This window comes from Halichoerus grypus, chromosome 12, assembly GCF_964656455.1.
Source record: "Halichoerus grypus chromosome 12, mHalGry1.hap1.1, whole genome shotgun sequence".
Classification (NCBI taxonomy): Eukaryota; Metazoa; Chordata; class Mammalia; order Carnivora; family Phocidae; genus Halichoerus; species Halichoerus grypus.
This window is the reverse complement of record NC_135723.1, coordinates 17402822-17420661: the sequence shown is the minus strand read 5'-3', so window position 1 is coordinate 17420661 and position 17840 is coordinate 17402822. Positions and strand designations below refer to the sequence as shown.

The 17840-nt window shown below is 42.5% G+C and overlaps 1 protein-coding gene across 22 annotated transcripts in view; it reads right to left on the bottom strand.

The window, feature by feature from the left end:
• The window catches only part of NRCAM (neuronal cell adhesion molecule), a 267353-nt gene that overhangs the window by 94637 nt on the left and 154876 nt on the right, over positions 1–17840 (bottom strand). For 3 of the 22 annotated variants that reach the window (XM_078060007.1, XM_078060005.1, XM_078060006.1), the window contains one exon: positions 14310–14508. The exons of the other annotated variants lie outside the window; for them this stretch is intronic. The gene's annotated coding sequence lies outside the window, so the exon portion shown is untranslated. The remainder of the gene's footprint in view (positions 1–14309; positions 14509–17840) is intronic. 22 annotated transcript variants of the gene reach the window in all.

The window sequence follows — 17840 nt, the reverse complement described above, 5'->3', positions numbered from 1 at the left end:
TTTTTTGGTTTAATTTAGAAAGATAACACACAACCAGGACTCTTGGAAAATCACAAGGTCCTTAAGGTCTTCTTTTTTTCTTTTAAAGATTTATTTATTTATTTTAGAGGGAGAGCACATGAGTGGGGGAAGGGCAGAGGGAGAGGCAGAGGGAGACTCCTCAAGCAGACTCCCCGCTGAGTACAGAGCCCTACGCAGAGCTCAATCCCAGGAACATGAGATCATGACCTGAGCCGAAATCAAGAGTCGGCTGCCCAACCAACTGAGCCACCCAGGAGCCCCAAGGACCTTAAGGTCTTTAGGTGTGACAGAACCAGGATTATTCTTCTACCTTTACTTGAAATGATCACTCTAAAAATGGCCCAAAGGCTGTAATAAACTGATATTTCAGAGACATATTCATGCTCCACACTGAAGGATACAACACTTAACTGTAACTGGCATAATTGGTTTATACAGTAGCTACATTTTATCATCCTAATGGCAACCCATTGTTTCTTATGGTCTTCTCCAGAGCCAGGACTAAAAACAAAGGCCATATCTCTGTTCCCATAACAAATACATATAACTTTCTCTCTTTCCCTGGGTTGTCTTCTCTTAATCAGAAATCAGAGTCTGTTTCCAGTCTGACTAATTGGACCAAGCCCTCATTCAGTTTCTAGGTTTTTAATTCTATGGGTTTTTAGGGGAAGAAAAGCTATTCTCACTCTCCAGGCAAGGTGGGTTGGGGCAGTGGCAGCACAGGCCCCACAGGCTGGCCGAACTCAATTTATAACAAGAGGAAACCTCTTTGGCTGCTTGCAAAGAACAAAATCATGAAGGCTCCTGTATGTTTTTTATTCGTATCTCTCCTTTTAGCTCTACCATTATTGTTCTGGCAAAACACATAGAGATGGACAGTTTGGGCCTTTCCCTGAATGGCATGCAAAAATCCTTTAGCTTCTTTCTGGTGAGAAAGCATCAGGCTACAGGTAAAGGCCACATGTGACTCCTCTAAGCATGTGGCATGGCCTCAACTAAACCATTTTGGGTGAAGAGCAAGACATTTCTGTCTAGTTCAGTGGGATCATTTCTTCAAGGCGTGTCCGTACTAGGAAGGTGGCTATGAAGAAAGGCTGCCATCCTATCACTTGTAGCAATGTTGACTTTGGCATCCTGGCATGGGGGGGGGGGGGCTAGGCTAGAATGGGCTGTCATTACAAGAGGAGGCTTATGGTTTTCTGCTGTCTCCAAGAGTCACTGCACATGGCGTGTGCTCTAGGGAAACTTAGATAATGTTTTTCTTGAGAATCTGAGCCAAAAGAGACAAAGCCCAAATCAGATCCAGCACCCTTTTTGTCCCCAGGTGCACAAAGCCTCCATAAAAAGACAATCTCCTACTCTCTTCGAGAAATACCAATTATTCTGTGTGACTCACACCACTTTATGTTTAGAATTGGCTGTCCGGCCATCCCACACTGTGCTCTATCCACACATTATACTTTAGACCATGTTATCCTGAAATCCACCACCATCCACAGAGAAAGAAAAAGGCTATCATCTTTATCTGTCCTTTAACAGACATTCCTATCAGTAAGTGTGAAGGTTCTGAGATTTTACCTCATTCACAAGCTAGTAAGTTAGCTTGCTGCCGTTCTATAGATGCCAGCAGAGGACATGCAACTCCTCGGTCAAAGACAAAGACTTTATTACATATGGCAGTAGCAACAGCCAGAGTATCCAGAGTACGAGCCGTGGTTCCCAAGGTCCCAGTTCCTACAGGGTGATATGAAGAAGGTCAGTGACCCCTGTACACTACATGAGAGGGATTCTGAGCTTAGGGAACCCAAATCTTTTATAATGGGCAGTAAGCACGAGTGCTCTTTGCTCTAGAGGGAAACATGTTCTCCACCTTCTGGGGCTGTTCACTGTACGAACATCATCAAAAAGAGTCTAGAACAAAGGGTCACTAGAGCCTCTGCTTGCAAGATGTACAAGGGACCAATGGAGAATTTTCTCCCGGCTATCCTTTAAATTTGCTGCTGCTTAATGTGGCAGAAAGGCACACTGGGTGGCTATGCAATATAGCAATACTCTTTGACAGGCAACCGCATGCTTTCAGGCAAGGCTCTTGGCTCCGGGTCCTGAGAATCCCATGGCTTCCAAAGAGAATGTTAAATGTATATCATGACTATTGGTTACATTTGTCCATATAAAAGTATTCTACTTTAAAAAGTAATATAGGGCTTCCCTACAAATGCTCTAAATGTAACCAAATTTTAGTAAGTGTGACCACAAAACATACATCCTTAAGGAGAAAGATTTTCATTTCATAATGCTTTATTATTTGAATTGGCACACTGCACTGAAAGCTTAGCTTATTTGGGTTCTTTACAGGAGATGGAAAGATACTTATATTTGCATAAACTCTCAGAAAGAATATGAAAAAAGCTCATCAAAGAAGAATACTAACTCCAACCCAGTGGCCCTCTTTGTATAAATTGTTAATTCAAAGCTTGAGGGTAAAATAAGAAAGAACCCATTTACTCACTCTGAGATAAAGCTCGTTTCTTCCATGGTATAACATTATTTTCCCTAGGGCAGTTATTATATTCACATATAGAATCTACTTGAGAAAAAATATTACCTGTTTAACCAGAAATCTGTACAGATAATTAAATTCCTGCTTATCACACACAGTTGCCCCCAGTCTTATGGAATAAATTAGTGTACATCAGAGTTTTCTTTTTTAATTAAAACTTGTATTTAGCCATTTTCATGTTAATATCTTGAATAAGTAAAATTAATCCACACTGCATTTCTTCACTTTTTAAATTAGGAATTTTTTTCCTGCTTACTCCTACCATTAAAGTGTGAACACAAGACCCTTGCCATAGAAATAAGGGTGCAATATTGCCTTTAATAAAAAAGTGCTTTTACATGAATAAAAAAGAAGTGTATTAGATTTTGTAGAATTGCCATGAGTGGAATTTAAAATGACACTAGAAATAAATGCTAGCAGAAAGCTATGCATTTCCCCACAGACAGGAACAGAAGCAGTGGATTTTATGAGAGGGGATCCTGGCGACGGACTGGCCTGTTTATTCGTGTGCAGTGCTCCAAGAAGCCTACATAGAAATCCATCAGTAAGTGAGGGGAAGAATCTGAACGTTGTGCTTGATTCAGCAGCAACCGAGCAAAGATGGCCGCCATGGCTTCGCTGGGAGAAAAACACACACCACACGTTGTTCCACGTTCCCGAAAGTGACTGAAAGATGCGGTTGCCCGAGGTTGATAGTGGACCACAGTTCCCTAGTTATTTGGGAATGCTTCACCTTTAAAATCTATCACCACATTAGTGACAAGACTGTCCCGTGAGTGTATGTGTAAATGTAGTCAAAATGGCAGAGGGGAAAGCTTGCTGATGACAACCTGGTGAAGACATATGGGATCCAGCTCATAATGACTCATTCAGTCCCTGAAGTAGTCTAGAGGCATCTTCCTTTGTTACATGTCTTCAGTACACACAGCACTTTGTACCAGGCACTGCTCCCCTGCTTTTCAAATATGAATTTATTTTAACGCTTGTATCAACCTTAGGAAGTACTGTTATTATCCCCACTTTTCAGATGAAGAGACTGAGGCACATGGTATAAGCAACTAGTAAGTGGCAAAACCAGGGCTTGAGGTCAGGTAGTAGGGCAGGGACTGGAGTGAGGCGGCGGCTTTGGTGCAAAATTGAAGGGGCGCCAATGCTCAGTCATCCAGATACACAACACCTTCATGCAGTATTTGCGAAAACAAACGAAGGCAAAACAAACATCCGAAGTGTCAGTAAACACAGGAGGATTTCCTCCTTTGCCTCGGCCTCCAACGTGGCGCAGCTTTTAGGGTCTGTTTGAAACAATATGGTCTACAACCTCCTTTTGAAACATTGCCTCTGTCTTCATAGCTCTGACTTCAGCTTGCAATTGCACAAATGTAGCATGCTTATTTGTCCCTCTGCCCTTTAGAAGTTGGGAAACCATGAGAGCAGGCGCCTGTCTCGGGTCACCGTTCTATCCCAGACAGACTGTAGGAAGGATCTTACTGGGGCACTAGGAGTGTGTGATAGGGGGGCTGTCTGGATGTCCTATGAAGTAAGGGACCCGCCTTCTACAGGTCACACACTCAAACATGACACAATCATGTATCCGACAGGAAGAACCCACTGAAACCATCATGAATTCAAAGCTAGACAAAACTGTAATGAGTAATAATGCATTCCATTAATCAGTCAGGTAAAATAAACAGAGGCCTATGTGCTCAAATCATTAAAAAAAAATTCAGCTACAAATAAAATAAATTAGGCTAGTGAAAATCTGACCCAGATGCTATTTCATTCTATAGCTACAGGAGCCAGCCTTTAGGATCCTGTATATATAGGATCCTACCGGATCACTATACCCCTTGTAGGAGTAGAAGGGAATAATAAACATCTGTAGGCGTATAAAAGGTTTTGAGTGTGCTGGAAATCTTAGCAAGGTTTCCTGACATAGCAACCACATTCTACTTACTATGTTATCTGATTTTACATCTGAACGAGGCATTGGTTCTTTACTCTGTGTTTGCTAGAGCTCCAAATGTTTCAGCAGATAGAGCTTCCCTTATCTTTGCAAGCTATCATGAGCTTGGAAAAAGAACAGTTTTCCCTGTTTTGTAAATCTTCATTATTCCTATTTTGCAAGGAGACTATTTGGCTGGTTACCTGAAAGATTGTGAAAGGGAAAAAGACAGCAAGACAAGAAGAGCAATAGTTTGAGACTCAAACATAATGCAATAGGAAAACCAACAACTTTCTTCCCAGTAGGCCCTGGATTCTGAGGTTAGAACTGGCCTCCAAGGCCTGCCGTAAGAAAACTATGTGGTGATGCTCTTGCACAGCCCCTTAGTCGGAAAAGACCAAGCACCCCTCTGCAAGGGTCTTTTTCACATAGAGGCTGCCAACTTAATAATTCACAGGTAGACAACAGGTTAAACATCAGGGTTTCACCATTAAATCTTAAATTCAAACTACTATTTATGCTGAATTTCTGTGATCGAGATTCTAAACAGACAAGTTAGCATGTTAACAGACTTATTTTTAAGATAATACGAGCATCTCCGAACATACGAGTAATAACTATACTAATTCAAGACCATGCCATTATCTACACTCGTGTTCTTAGCAGTGCTATTCACAATAGCTGAAAAATGGAAGAAATGCACGTGTCCATTAATGAATGAACAGATAAAAAAAATGGGGATATATGCGTACAATGGAAAGTTATTCAGTCTTAAATGGAAGGAAATCCTGAGAGATGATGCTACAATGTGGATGCATCTTGAAAACATTAGGCTTAGTGAAATAAACCAGTAACAAAAGGACACAAAAGGACACCTTCTGCTTATAGGCAGCACCTCGAGAATTCAAATTCTTAGAGACAAGAAAGTAGAATGGTGGTTGCCAGGGGCTGGGGGAGGGAGGACTAAGGGGGGTTAGCGTTTAAGGGGTATGCAGTTTCGGGGCAACTGGGTAGCTCAGTCAGTTGAGTGACCAACCCTTGATTTCCACTCAGGTCATGATCTCTGGGCCATGAGATCAAGCCCCACGCTGGGCTCACACTCAGTGTGAGTCTGCTTGTCCCTCTCCCTCTGCTTGCTCACTTGCGCGCTCTCTCTCTCTCAAATAAATAAATAACATCTAAAATAAAAGGGGATACACAGTTTCCATTGGGGAAGATGTAAACATTCTGGTGATGGATGTTGCTGATGGTTGCACAACACTGTGAAAGTACTGAATGCCAGAGAACTGTACACTCAAAAATGGTTAAAATGACAAATTTTGTTATGTATATTCTACCACAATAAAAACATCAGTTACCAGTAAGAATTTTGAAAAATTAACTCTTTGTAAATGTAACATAAAACACATACTTTAAAAAGATGAAAATAGGGGGTTGCCTGGGTGGTTCAGTCGGTTAAGCTTCCGACTCTTGGTCTCGGCTCAGGTCGTGATCTCACAGTCGTGGGATCCAGCCCTGCTTGGGGCTCTGCGCTGAGCGAGGAGTCTGCTTAAGATTCTCCCTCTCCCTCTGTCCACCCCGCCCCCCCACTCACGTGCACGCACTCTTGGTCTCAAAAAAATAATAATAAAAATAAATAAAATAAAAAAATAAAAAAGATGAAAATCTACATACTTTGATGAACAGGCAGATACACCTGAAAAGAGGTTTTCAAAAGAAAAAAACATTCTCTTGCCAGGACATAATGGATAACATTCATTCAAGATACACTCCAGCATAGTGCCCTCTGCTCATCTTCGGAGATTACCATAGGGCAATCTGAAATAATCATTCATATATTTTTTAATTAAGTAACTTACAAACTGTGGCACCTTATTATCGGTAAAACTTTTTGTGAGCCGCCTCACACGCTGATTCCGGCATACCTATAAGCTGAAACCTGCTGGGCTCAGGTCGCATCGGGCACAGATAGGCTGGCAAGCAAAATTTAGCACAGATAAACATAAATCACTTTGGAGTGTTCAGACATGAGCCGAGCTGGTGAAGTGATTGATTGTATCCCCTCAAATAAGAATTATGGCAAAAAAAAAAGAGAGAAAAAGCTAAAAATGTCCTGGTGCTAATTTTAACTGTATGTAATGGAAATCTCATTTCCTGTTCCATATCTATAATTCTGATCTTATCAATCAGCCTCTGAGCAGAGTAACATATCTGGATCTAAAATTACCCAAGAAGGCATTTATGCCATGCTGTGAATATTTTCTGAAGAGTGAAGTTCGCCACCATTTTTAAAATACTATAATAGTCTTTTATAAAATCCAACAGGGATCAGAGGGGTAGGTTGAGTAAAATTCCTTTATTCACATTCTGTTTTGTGTGAGATATGAGATCCACATTATCTGCCATGAATTAAAAAAAAAACAAAACACCATGGGTGGGGCAGCTGCTGTTTGTTGAATAAACAGAATTTCAAAGTAGGGCTTAACACAGGTTCATTTATCTAAAAGTTCTGAAAAATGCAAATTTATACACTTTATCCCAGTAAGTGTGACTATGCCTGTTTTACTGCAGAATTACAAATGTGTTTGATTACTGGGCGCCGCCACAGCCCCCACTGGGGCTGTTATATCACATTGCCATATGCACAGTGTTATCGTTCTAAAATAAAAATTCTAGGGCAACTGGGTGGCTCAGTCGTTAAGCATCTGCCTTCGGCTCAGGTCATGATCCCAGGGTCCTGGGATCGAGTCCCTCATCGGGCTCCCTGCTCAGGGAATCTGCTCCTCCCTCTCCCTCTGCCTCTCCCCCTGCTCATGCTCTCTCTCACTCTCTTCAAATGAATAAATAAAATCTATAAAATAAAATGAAATAAAAGTTCTAAGAAAGTCCTGAATTCTAAAACTCATCTGGCCCCAAGATTCCAGGAAATGAATCATGGACTTGCATTCCCATTTTACAGATGAAGAAATGGAGTTTCAGAGAATGGCAGTATCTTGCCACAGCCTTACAGCAAGGGCAGAGGTACTGGAAAAGGGCTCTCTGCTTCCTGTATGCCTGCCATTACCCCAGACGACAGGGAAATAACCAGGTGAATCTGGAATGTAAGGTAAGAGATTAGATATTTGGTGTTAATCTGGGTAGGCTTCCTGGCATAAGTGTTGCATGACTGAAGAAACCGGACAGACACGGGTTACTTGAGTGTGGTAGTGTGAGGATTTTCCTTGAGCTCAATCATAGTTTTTATCAATTTTATTTTCTTTATTTTCATGTCCTATCTTCATGAAAAAACATAAAAATTTTCCACACTCACAAATCAAACAGAGCCCTGACTTCTGTTTCACAATTGCTGTAGTATGTTCCCTTTTAAATACTTCTATTTTTAAAAAGGTAAAAATATGTGCTTTTATATGTAAACGTATAAAAACATTCTGGTTTTTTCTGTCTGGGAATTTGGGGGTGGGGGAGACTTACACACTGCGATTCTATGCCTCCTAAAGGAGACGAGTTTTATTTGTGATGCAGCAGCAGGATAGCTGGGCCGACAGTGTTTTAAAGAGGGCTTTCTGAGCACCAACATAGAACGGAACCCTGGCGTCTTGCACTCAGTTAGCTTCAGCAGCGATAATGCCAGCATTTACTCTCAAAAAGAAAAGTCTTAGTTCTGTCCAGGTAATTCTGATATTCAAACAACTTGATAGCAAATATAATAATAATAATACAATAAAAAGACCTAATAATATAAAAATAATGAAAGGACAGCAATGGAACCTTCTGGGCGAAGGGCCGGCCTTCCCTCAATGTCAGTGGACTCAGTATTATCTCACTCCTTTGGTGTCTCAAAATACAATTATTCTTCCTACTTGGCTAATAAGCCTGAAGATCCAGCAATTCTGGTTGCTTTCACCAGGATGAAGGGCAATCTGCAAAAGGCAGGAGGAGGCCACAGCCTCACATACGAGAAATAAACGAGACATTTAGTAGGAGGTGTAAAAGCCTCCTTTTTTTTCTTTTTTGCCACGGAGAATTAGCGGGATGCCCAGAGCTACTAGCGTGTCCAGCATGCTGTCAGCCCATCCTATTTAGCTGCGCTCCCACCTCCTTTTAAGAAGTACTGAAATCACAGAAGGTTAGGAGTTGAAATGGAGCCCTCCCACGGAACAATAACAAATACACACAGTTCTCTATCTCACTATTTTTCATTGAACTGTCTCAAAAATCATGAGGAGGTTGATCTAGAACGCCTACTGGAAATAGTTTGACCCCTGTCCATTCATAACTAGATTGATGGGAAGAACAATGCCGTATTCTACATAATGAAATCAAGGGTCTGGCGATCCAGCTAGCAGCTGTTATAAAGAAGACACAAATGCCACCTTAATATGATTTCTTAAATATTTAATAAGCTGCATTTCAGTCTGGTCTGTATGCTCACTAACACCAGGTCAAAAAAAGATAACGAAATAATAAATTATCTTCTGCATGAAGACAGGGAAGGTAGACAGGAAAGCAAGGGGCCTATTATGCTAAAAGCTCTTAAAATGGAGGCATTAAATATACTTAAAAAGTAAATGATGAAAAACCTGTCCCTCTAAAATCCCAACAGTCTTTAGTAATGGGTTCCTTGCTAAAGGAAAGAAGTGATTTGCTGCCTCCTCGTTGGTAACACAATAAATATGATAATTACTTTATGGAACAACTTCAATTATTTTAGATAAATTGCTTTAAATGGTTGCATATGCTTCCACTTTAATATATGTGAAAAACTATAAAAAACATAAATCCACTTTTCCCCCTTAACCCGATGGAATGAGCCGAATGAAAGAAACCCGTTAACAATTTCCTCACGTCTTCAATGATACACTTGTTTACAGACACAGTATTAACTTTATATGTGACAATGACCTAAGTTCACATTTGATAAATGCCTTTGTTATATTTTAATATTTTATTTTTTGATCCTGTACATGGTGGGCAATATAAAAATGAATGCTGGGCATTCCCGAGCTCTGAGTCTGGCAGGGGACCCAAGACGGGAGGCTGTACCACAAGGTACAACCGTATCACGAGGAACAGAGTGTATGTGGTCCAGGAATGGCAGGACGTGCCATGGGATTTCTGACAAAGGCAGTATTTGGGGATTATGAATGAAAAAGATTTCATGGGGTAGGAAATATTTGAATTGGACATTGGCAAGGATTTGAAAGGATGCTGGAGGTGTCTGCTGGCCTCCCGGGGGGTTGCGGAAGGGGGTAAATAATCCGCCCACCAGAAAATGCAGGTAACAGAGCCCGGGAGTGGGGGTGGCAGCTGGAGGGGGGCATGCTTCTCCAACATAACTGACATATAACTATGGAAATATCTTCATTAACAAGCAGCCACACATGATCATTGATGTAAGACTTTTAAATACACCTAGCTCTTCATCAAGAGTGGCCACCTAGTCAAACTTACACTATAAGAAGCTATAGCACAGGGAACAGAAGATGTTACTATACTGTTTCTAATGAAATGGCCAAATTGAGATTTTTAACAGCGGAAGTAAGCAAAATCATTACAGCGGAAGTAAGCAAAATCATTACTGCCATGAAAAACAGGCTGGAGTTCTTTACTAATGCTTGAGATGGACTGATCAATACCTGAGTGCTCCTCTCTCCTGCTCTTTCATTTGTCTTTAAGGAAAGAAATCTTTTCATCCATGTTTTTTTCCTGGAGACATGATTATATGTTACAGACAGAAATACATAACACTCGGACAGCAGCGTTCACCTACCTATTTTTATTAGGGTTTTCTGTGTAGCTGGAAATTGTTAAGAATAAAGCTAATAGGGAGCCTTGGTACTGCTAAAGACATTTAATGCACCTAAAAATTCCCATATAAAATCAACTGTATTTTCTATCAAGTTAGACACGGACATGTTTATATATTCAAGGTTTTGTTGTTTATTGGCAACAGGCCAGGGCAACACATTCATAGACGAGATTGGTATTTTTTTCTCCTAGCAGAGAGAAGAGCTCCATCAGTCATGCTTTGAAGATTCTTCTCTCATGGGTTGGGGGCAGAAGGGAGAAGGAGAAAGAGAGGGAGGGAGAGAATATCTTACAGTTAAAAACAAATTTCTGCTTTGTAACTACATGTGATTCTAACGTCGGAACAATTTTAGTCCTTGCCAGTGAAAGATGTGCTCTTCAAACGCAAATCGGGTTGAAAAACTGGTTCTCAAACTCTATGGCTCATTAGAGCCACCTGAGATGATCTGAAGACCACCCCCTGCTCCAGGACATCAGAAGCTCTGTGGTTTAGAAACTCCCCAGGTGATTCCAGTGCGCAGACACGATGGAGAACCTGTGTTTTAAAATGCTTCTCTGTACCCTACTCTCTACGTATGTTGGCCTTTTGTAATCAAATGTACAATTGTCCGTAAAAATGAACAAACCATGTAAGAACACTGCAAGGAAGTCAGCTTTACTGATTTTATAGCACAAACCACTACATTTTGGGGAAGAGCTACATCTTGGTGGGGGCGAGTTAGGATTTTAGGATTCTTTAACTCATGAGTGGAAGACGATTACATATCTGTAGCATGACCTAATGGGTGAATCCCAAGGTATTCTGCAAATATGCTTTGTGTGCTTTGCAGCTGAGCAAAAAGAGGACAACTACAGTAGTCATTACAGCCGTAGGTGAAAGGTGACGAGTGACACAGAGATGTACAGACGGAGTGCCATGATTGCTGGGAGGAGGCGGAAACCGAAGTCAGTTCAGTCCAGTTGAAGGTCCTGGCGTTTGCTGTGGTCTTTGAAGCACTCGTTCCAGGAAAGGAAAAGGAGCAGGAGACATAAACTGAGGGATGCACACGGCAAACAGAACAGTTCAATTTGGCCGACGCAAAAAGAAGTAAAAGGTGATACCGTTGGCAAAGGAGATTGGGGCCGCTTCTGGGAGGATCTTTCATGGCTATGTCTGTGGTTCTGGGATGTGCAGTGACAGTTTCTCTCGTGTCTTACTCGACCTGTCTGCAGTGTGTGGCCCCGCTGCCCACTCGCTGCCCTCTCCTCCCTCAGGACTGACAATGTCCTTCACTGTCCCGCCCTCTGATGTCCTTTGTAGCCCCCTTTAGACTTCTCTTCTTCTACTCATCCTGCATGCCTCTCATTCCCAAAATTCTATCACATTTCTTAAAAATCTCCTGTCCCAGAGCTCCACTCTACCCTGTCTTCCTTTCTCACAGGACAACAGTGTAGTTCTGAACGACTATCATGTGCTTGAACCCCAAGCTGCAACCTATAGGCCACCCACTGTTCTTTCTCCTTCTCCCCCACCTTAAGAAGGCATCAAGTTCAGTGGGTCTCTCTCTCCAACCTCCCTCTAATGCTCATCTTCTCCAGGTGGTCCTACTGAGGCTTCCTGCCTCCAACATCAATATCTTCCTCTCCATTTTCCACATAGCTTCCAGTGCTTTGTTGCAAAATCCTGATCACGTAACTCTCCTGCTCAGGTCCCTGGGTGGGTCCCAGGTTGATGTCCAGACTCTCTACTTAGCACATCCGGTCCCTTCTGATATGACACTTGCTCCCTTCCAAAGTGATCCCCGCCTGCACACATTCTGGGTTCTCGCCACTGCAGCCACCTGCTGTTTTGGGTCTTCGCACCTACCTACACCTTGTTCCTCCTGCCTGGCTCATGCTCTGCCCTTGTCACTCCTCCCTGGGAGCCTTCGGAGACTCTCTGCTGAGTCCAGACGTTCTTCCTTGGTGCTCAATTCATGGTTCACACTGAACAACAACTGCTAGTTCACTTGTCTGTCCCCAGGAGGAGATTTTGACTCGCATAGACAGACATCTACTGGGAGCCCTCCATATATCACTACTCTTGTTTACAAGTCCGTCTCGGCTGGGAGCCTATAAGAGCCTCACTGGGGAGGGCAGGAAACATTTCCCGTTCTGCTTTGTGTCTTTGCAGTGAGCGTGGCGCCTGGCACATAATTAGCACTCAACTGGATGAGTGGCTGACTAATCAGAGTTGGGTGGCGGAAGGGCTCACTCAATCTACACATGGAGTGACTGACACAGCAATGTGAGCAATGGGCTGGTGGAGACTCAGACTCAGACACAGAGGAACAGATGCTTCTCTAGAGTCAGGAGCACTGATAAAATCGACGATGGTTTCGTTAACTTACTAAATGAACTGGTTTGTCTAGCTGGACCATCTGAGCTTAAGTCCACCCAATGGCTTTAGTCCTCTGTCTTCTCTCTGAGTCTCAGTCATTGGATACCTGATCACATCGTGTCTTCCACATGGCTGCAGAAAAACCCTGACCTCCCACCTTTTCCTATTCACCCCATTCCATTCCGTTAGAGCAAAACACTATACCATGAGTCCTCCCAGGAAGAGCTGTTTGCATTTAATTGGAAAAACAATGTGCATTTGTTCACAAATGCCAGTACTGGCTCCATCAGGGGTTACTTATCAAGAAATGTGTGATCAGTTTCAATCTGTTTCTAAAAAAAACTTCACAATGGGTTTCAATGTGGATACTTGATCTGGTCAGTGCTTCTCCCAAAGAGATACAATAAAATTCCCAGCTTGCTCAGAGAAAACAATGGATTTCCCAAGGATAACGGACTAATTTGGAGACGGGGAGGAATTTACATTGTTATTAGGTATCTTCTGAAATTGCAGGTCCAAACTGTTCACGGGGACTGTTTGACTGAAACCTCACTGTACTGATCTCTCCCAGACCAGGACCCTGATTGCCTTACAGATAAACCTGTCTAAAGGCATCGGGGGCTAGGAACAAAACTCCTTCTGTATACAGTTATCACTCACTAAGTTTTGTCAGGAGTTAATGGCTGGATGAGAGGACAGAAAGATGGATTTCTCCTGCGCGCGTAGGCAATCTTCAGAAACAATCTTCAGGCGCTCCATCATGCATCTCCTCCTGTGCTCTCTCCCACCCAGTCAGCTAGGGAAGCTCAACACCCATCCCAGCCCTGCTACGGCAGCCCTGCTTCGAGGCTCCCCTTTCAGAGCTGGCTTCACAACCATTAGAGTTCACACATGTTCCATTCCTTGGGAACGGAGGTCAGCAAACCTCTTCTGTCAAAAGTCAGATAATAGGGCGCCTGGGTGGCTCAGTTGGTTAAGCGACTGCCTTCGGCTCAGGTCATGATCCTGGAGTCCCTGGATCGAGTCCCGCATCGGGCTCCCTGCTCGGCAGGGAGCCTGCTTCTCCCTCTGACCCTCCCCCCTCTCATGTGCTCTCTCTCTCTCATTCTCTCTGTCTCAAATAAATAAATAAAATCTTTAAAAAAAAAAAAAAAGTCAGATAATAAATATTTTAGGCTTTGCAGCCTTACCTTCTCTGTCACAACAACATAAATCTGGCATTGCTGTGTAAAATCAGCCATAGACAGTGCTACACAAACAAGCAGGGCTGGGTTCCAGGAAGCCTTTATGATGGACGCTGAAATGTGAATTTCATGTACTTTTCACGTGTCATGAAATACCCTTCTTCTTTTGATTGTTTTCAACCATTTAAAAATGTAAAAACCAGGGGTGCCTGGGTGGCTCAGTCAGTTAAGCGTCTGCCTTCAGCTCAGGTCATGATCCCAGGGTCCTGGGATCGAGCCCTGCGTCGGGCTCTCTGTTCAGTGGGGAGCCTGCTTCCCCCTCTGTCTCTCCATCTGTGCGCGCTCTCTCTCTCTCTCTCTCCTTTGCAAAAATAAATGAATAACATTTTTTAAAAAAATAAATAAATAAAAGTGTAAAAACCATTTTTGACTCACAGGCCATACAAAGAGAGTGCTGGATATGGAGCACCTGTTTCCAGATTACTGGTTCAGAGCGGCGCCCGCCAGCCTTACCCACAGGTGTAGCGTTGGTTGTGAAGGACACCGGACCATTTCAGAAATCAAATTCAACCTCACTGGTGAAGATGATGACAGAGGTTCAGGGAGATGACTCCTCTGAGCAGGACAATACTCACTGAGACAAATGAAGCAATGGGGGTAGAGGAGGGAGGGAAGGAAGGAGGAGGAGTGGAAGAGCAGGGAGAAGCAGAGGAGGAAGGAGCAGGAAGGGATGAGACAGAAGAGGAAAAAAAGAAAGTTTGGAGGCAGAAGAGAAAGTATTTATTGAGTGATTAGTATGTATCAAACATTCTCCTAAGCACTCTGTATACCTTCTTTTATTTAATCCTCCCAAATCCTGTGAAGTAGGCATCATCCCTCCCATTTTACAAACACTGAGCTATTTATAAATGGTAGGATGATGCTTGGAGGCCAGGTCTACGTTACTCCATGGCCCACACCTCTGTTCCACTCGGGTGTCTACAGAATCAGCTATGTCATTTCTATTATTTTTATGCACATCTTATATAGTGAAGTTCCAGTACACTAAGTTTTTAAGTCTTAAGAAATCCTAAATAGGAAATTTTTGTAGCCATAGGAAAAAAGGTTTGTTCATTCAAAATATTTGCTAAATATGTTTTCTGACATTGAAATCCATTTATTAGCAATGGGTGCTCAATGGCACATGGAAAATGTGCCTCAGCATAGTATTCGAGAACCCTAAGTAAGCTAATGTAAATGGGTCTCCATATGCCCATTAGTTTAGATTCAGTAAGAAACTTTTACTTTAAGCTCACTTTACATAAATTCACACATTTATTGTATTCTCCTCTCTCTGCTCAAAAGCATATATATATATATATATATATTAAAGATTTTATTTATTTATTTGACAGAGAGACAGACAGAGCAAGAACAAGCAGGGGGAGCGGCAGAGGGAGAGGGAGAAGCAGGCCCACCTCAAGCAGGGAGCCCGATGCAGGACTCGATCCCAGGACCCTGGGATCCTGACCTGAGCCGAAGGCAGACGCCTAACTGACCGAGCCACCCAGGCGCCCCTCAACAGCATATTTCACTGGAGACATGAATTCTCTCTCAGGTTGGCAGGAGCTGAAATTATACTAGAGCCTGTCCCCTACTCCTACCTCACCCTCTAAATGCTTCTTGGGGTCACTTAGCGATCAGGGGGAGCCAGGGAGAGCTCATCAGTCTTCCCAGGAGCAAGAGGGAAAGTTTCTCTCACCCACAGGATGCCGCATAACTAAACTTCCGGGCCGTCACTACTGAATTCGCTTATTTTTATCTCTGATGCAGGCATAATCTGCCTTCTGTGGGAGAAGATACGAGTTATTTCTTCAGCCACATGTCATGACTCAGACCTCGGGTCTCTCTCGTTGCTTGCAATGGCTTTTCTCCGATTCTATTTTCTTTGTGGGGCACGATGGGTGTGCAGTGGTGAAGATCAGCCTGCTTGGATTAGCACATGCAGTGAATCGGGCTGGGACTTCCCCCCAACAAAAGTTATCTAGAACTCAGGGTGGTTATAGAACATAATCCCCTGTTCCAAAGAGAAGTGCAGAATAACCATGGCAATAATTGGAATACCATGATCAAAGAAACTTGGCATTCCACTAAAAATCCTATATATACTGCCCACAGCATACACAGAAAAAGTACGGACTCTCTGCCTTTTGGTGTAGTTATTTAGATACCAGACATATGCTTGGTCTAACTCATCTTTGTTTCTCTTCTCATGATTAGCAGTGACTATCAGGGCCAGGCACACAGCAACACCCAAGAAATGACTGTTGAATTAAATCAAATCAATAGCTAACCTCCCAGAAGCTAAGGCTTCAGAGCCTTATCTGAAAATTCCTCACTAGCAGGAATTTTGACCTATTATAGATAAAATTCTTCTAACTGAGTGGTTCTCCAAGTGTGGTTTCCAGACCACCAGCATCAGCATCGCCTGGGAACTTGTTAGAAAGACTGATTCTTGGGTCCTACCCCAGCCCCAGTGAACGAGAAACTCTGGAGGTGGGATGAGACTGTGTACCACAATAACCCTTCAGGTGATTCTGAAACACAGTGAAATCTGTGAACCACTGTGACCTCATGAAAAACAGTATTGTGGGATTCCTCCCTTCCTGAAAAAGAAGCCCATGAAGAGGGAGAGATGCATTTCCCACATTTGGGGCAAATTTATGGCGTTACTAAACATACATGTGGAAGATTTTGGGTAATAGGTAGGCTTATTCATTAATCTCCTCAAATTTTAAGGGCTCTATTTTGTCTCAAAGGTCAACATTCAGTGCTAAACCCAATAAATTTGTCAGATGGAAGAATAATACTATCAGGAGGTATGTATCCTTTTTGCTCTTCCCCATCTTGTTGCATAAAACATGGGCTTCACCAGCAGTCAGACTGAAAGAGGGAGGACTAGGGGCACAATCTAAAGAGGGAAGAGCAGAAGGCAGGAAGGATGTTATATCTTGAACATAATCTATGGAGTGCCGCCATATTTCCCCAAGTTGCGAACCATCAGACTTCTTTGTCCTGAGTAAAAATCGTATTACTTCATTTAATGAACTCTTTTCCAAGTTTCTGTCAGCTGAACACCATTCCTATCTGAGACAAAAGCAAAAAACCATTTCCCTCAAACATTAGAAAGCAATCATTTCTTAAAAAGTTGAATCAGCAACAATCAGCTCAGGACAGAGCAGGGTCAACAGTACGGAACAAAGCAGGCATTTCTACTCTTTGTGATTACAACTGTCTAAACATTTCTGACAGATTTCATGTGGTAATGTTTTTCTGAATGTCATCTTACAGAAGTTAAACAATAAAGAATGAAACTCGAAACTTGAAAAAGCCAATCAAAGAAAATGAACTGTAATCGGTTTTTTGGGAAGCTAAATGGCATCAACATCTGAATATCCATTATTCCTTTCGTCATTTCAGCATTGTGTGCTATCATTATCTGCTCTTTCAGTGTTCTGAAAAGGCTTTACAATCTGCTGATTGTCACCAGCCAGCTACGGAAGCCACAGAGCTCTGCAACACCGCTGGACATGGCAAATGTAGAAAAGATAGTTAATACGGCAAATGGGCTTCTGCTGCCAGATAAACGGCATTACAAAGCTGAAGTCACAGTGCTCACATCTGGGCACTTTCAGGGAGCAGTCTGTACGTGAGCATGAACAAAACTGCCTGGGATTAGTCACATTTCCAATGGTTCCACAGAGAAAACTGGCAAATCCAGAGTCTAGTCACTCAGCTACCGGCAGATGAAATATACAAGATCAAAAGAAAAGAGCCGTGTTTCTGGGCAACCCCTTTCTCCATATACCTTTAATCCAACACCAAGTTAATGTGTATACATGAGTGTTTGGAATTAAACATGCCATGGAAATATTTTATTATTTCCTGCATTTACTTTGGGTAAGTACGACTTAATTTGACTCCCTT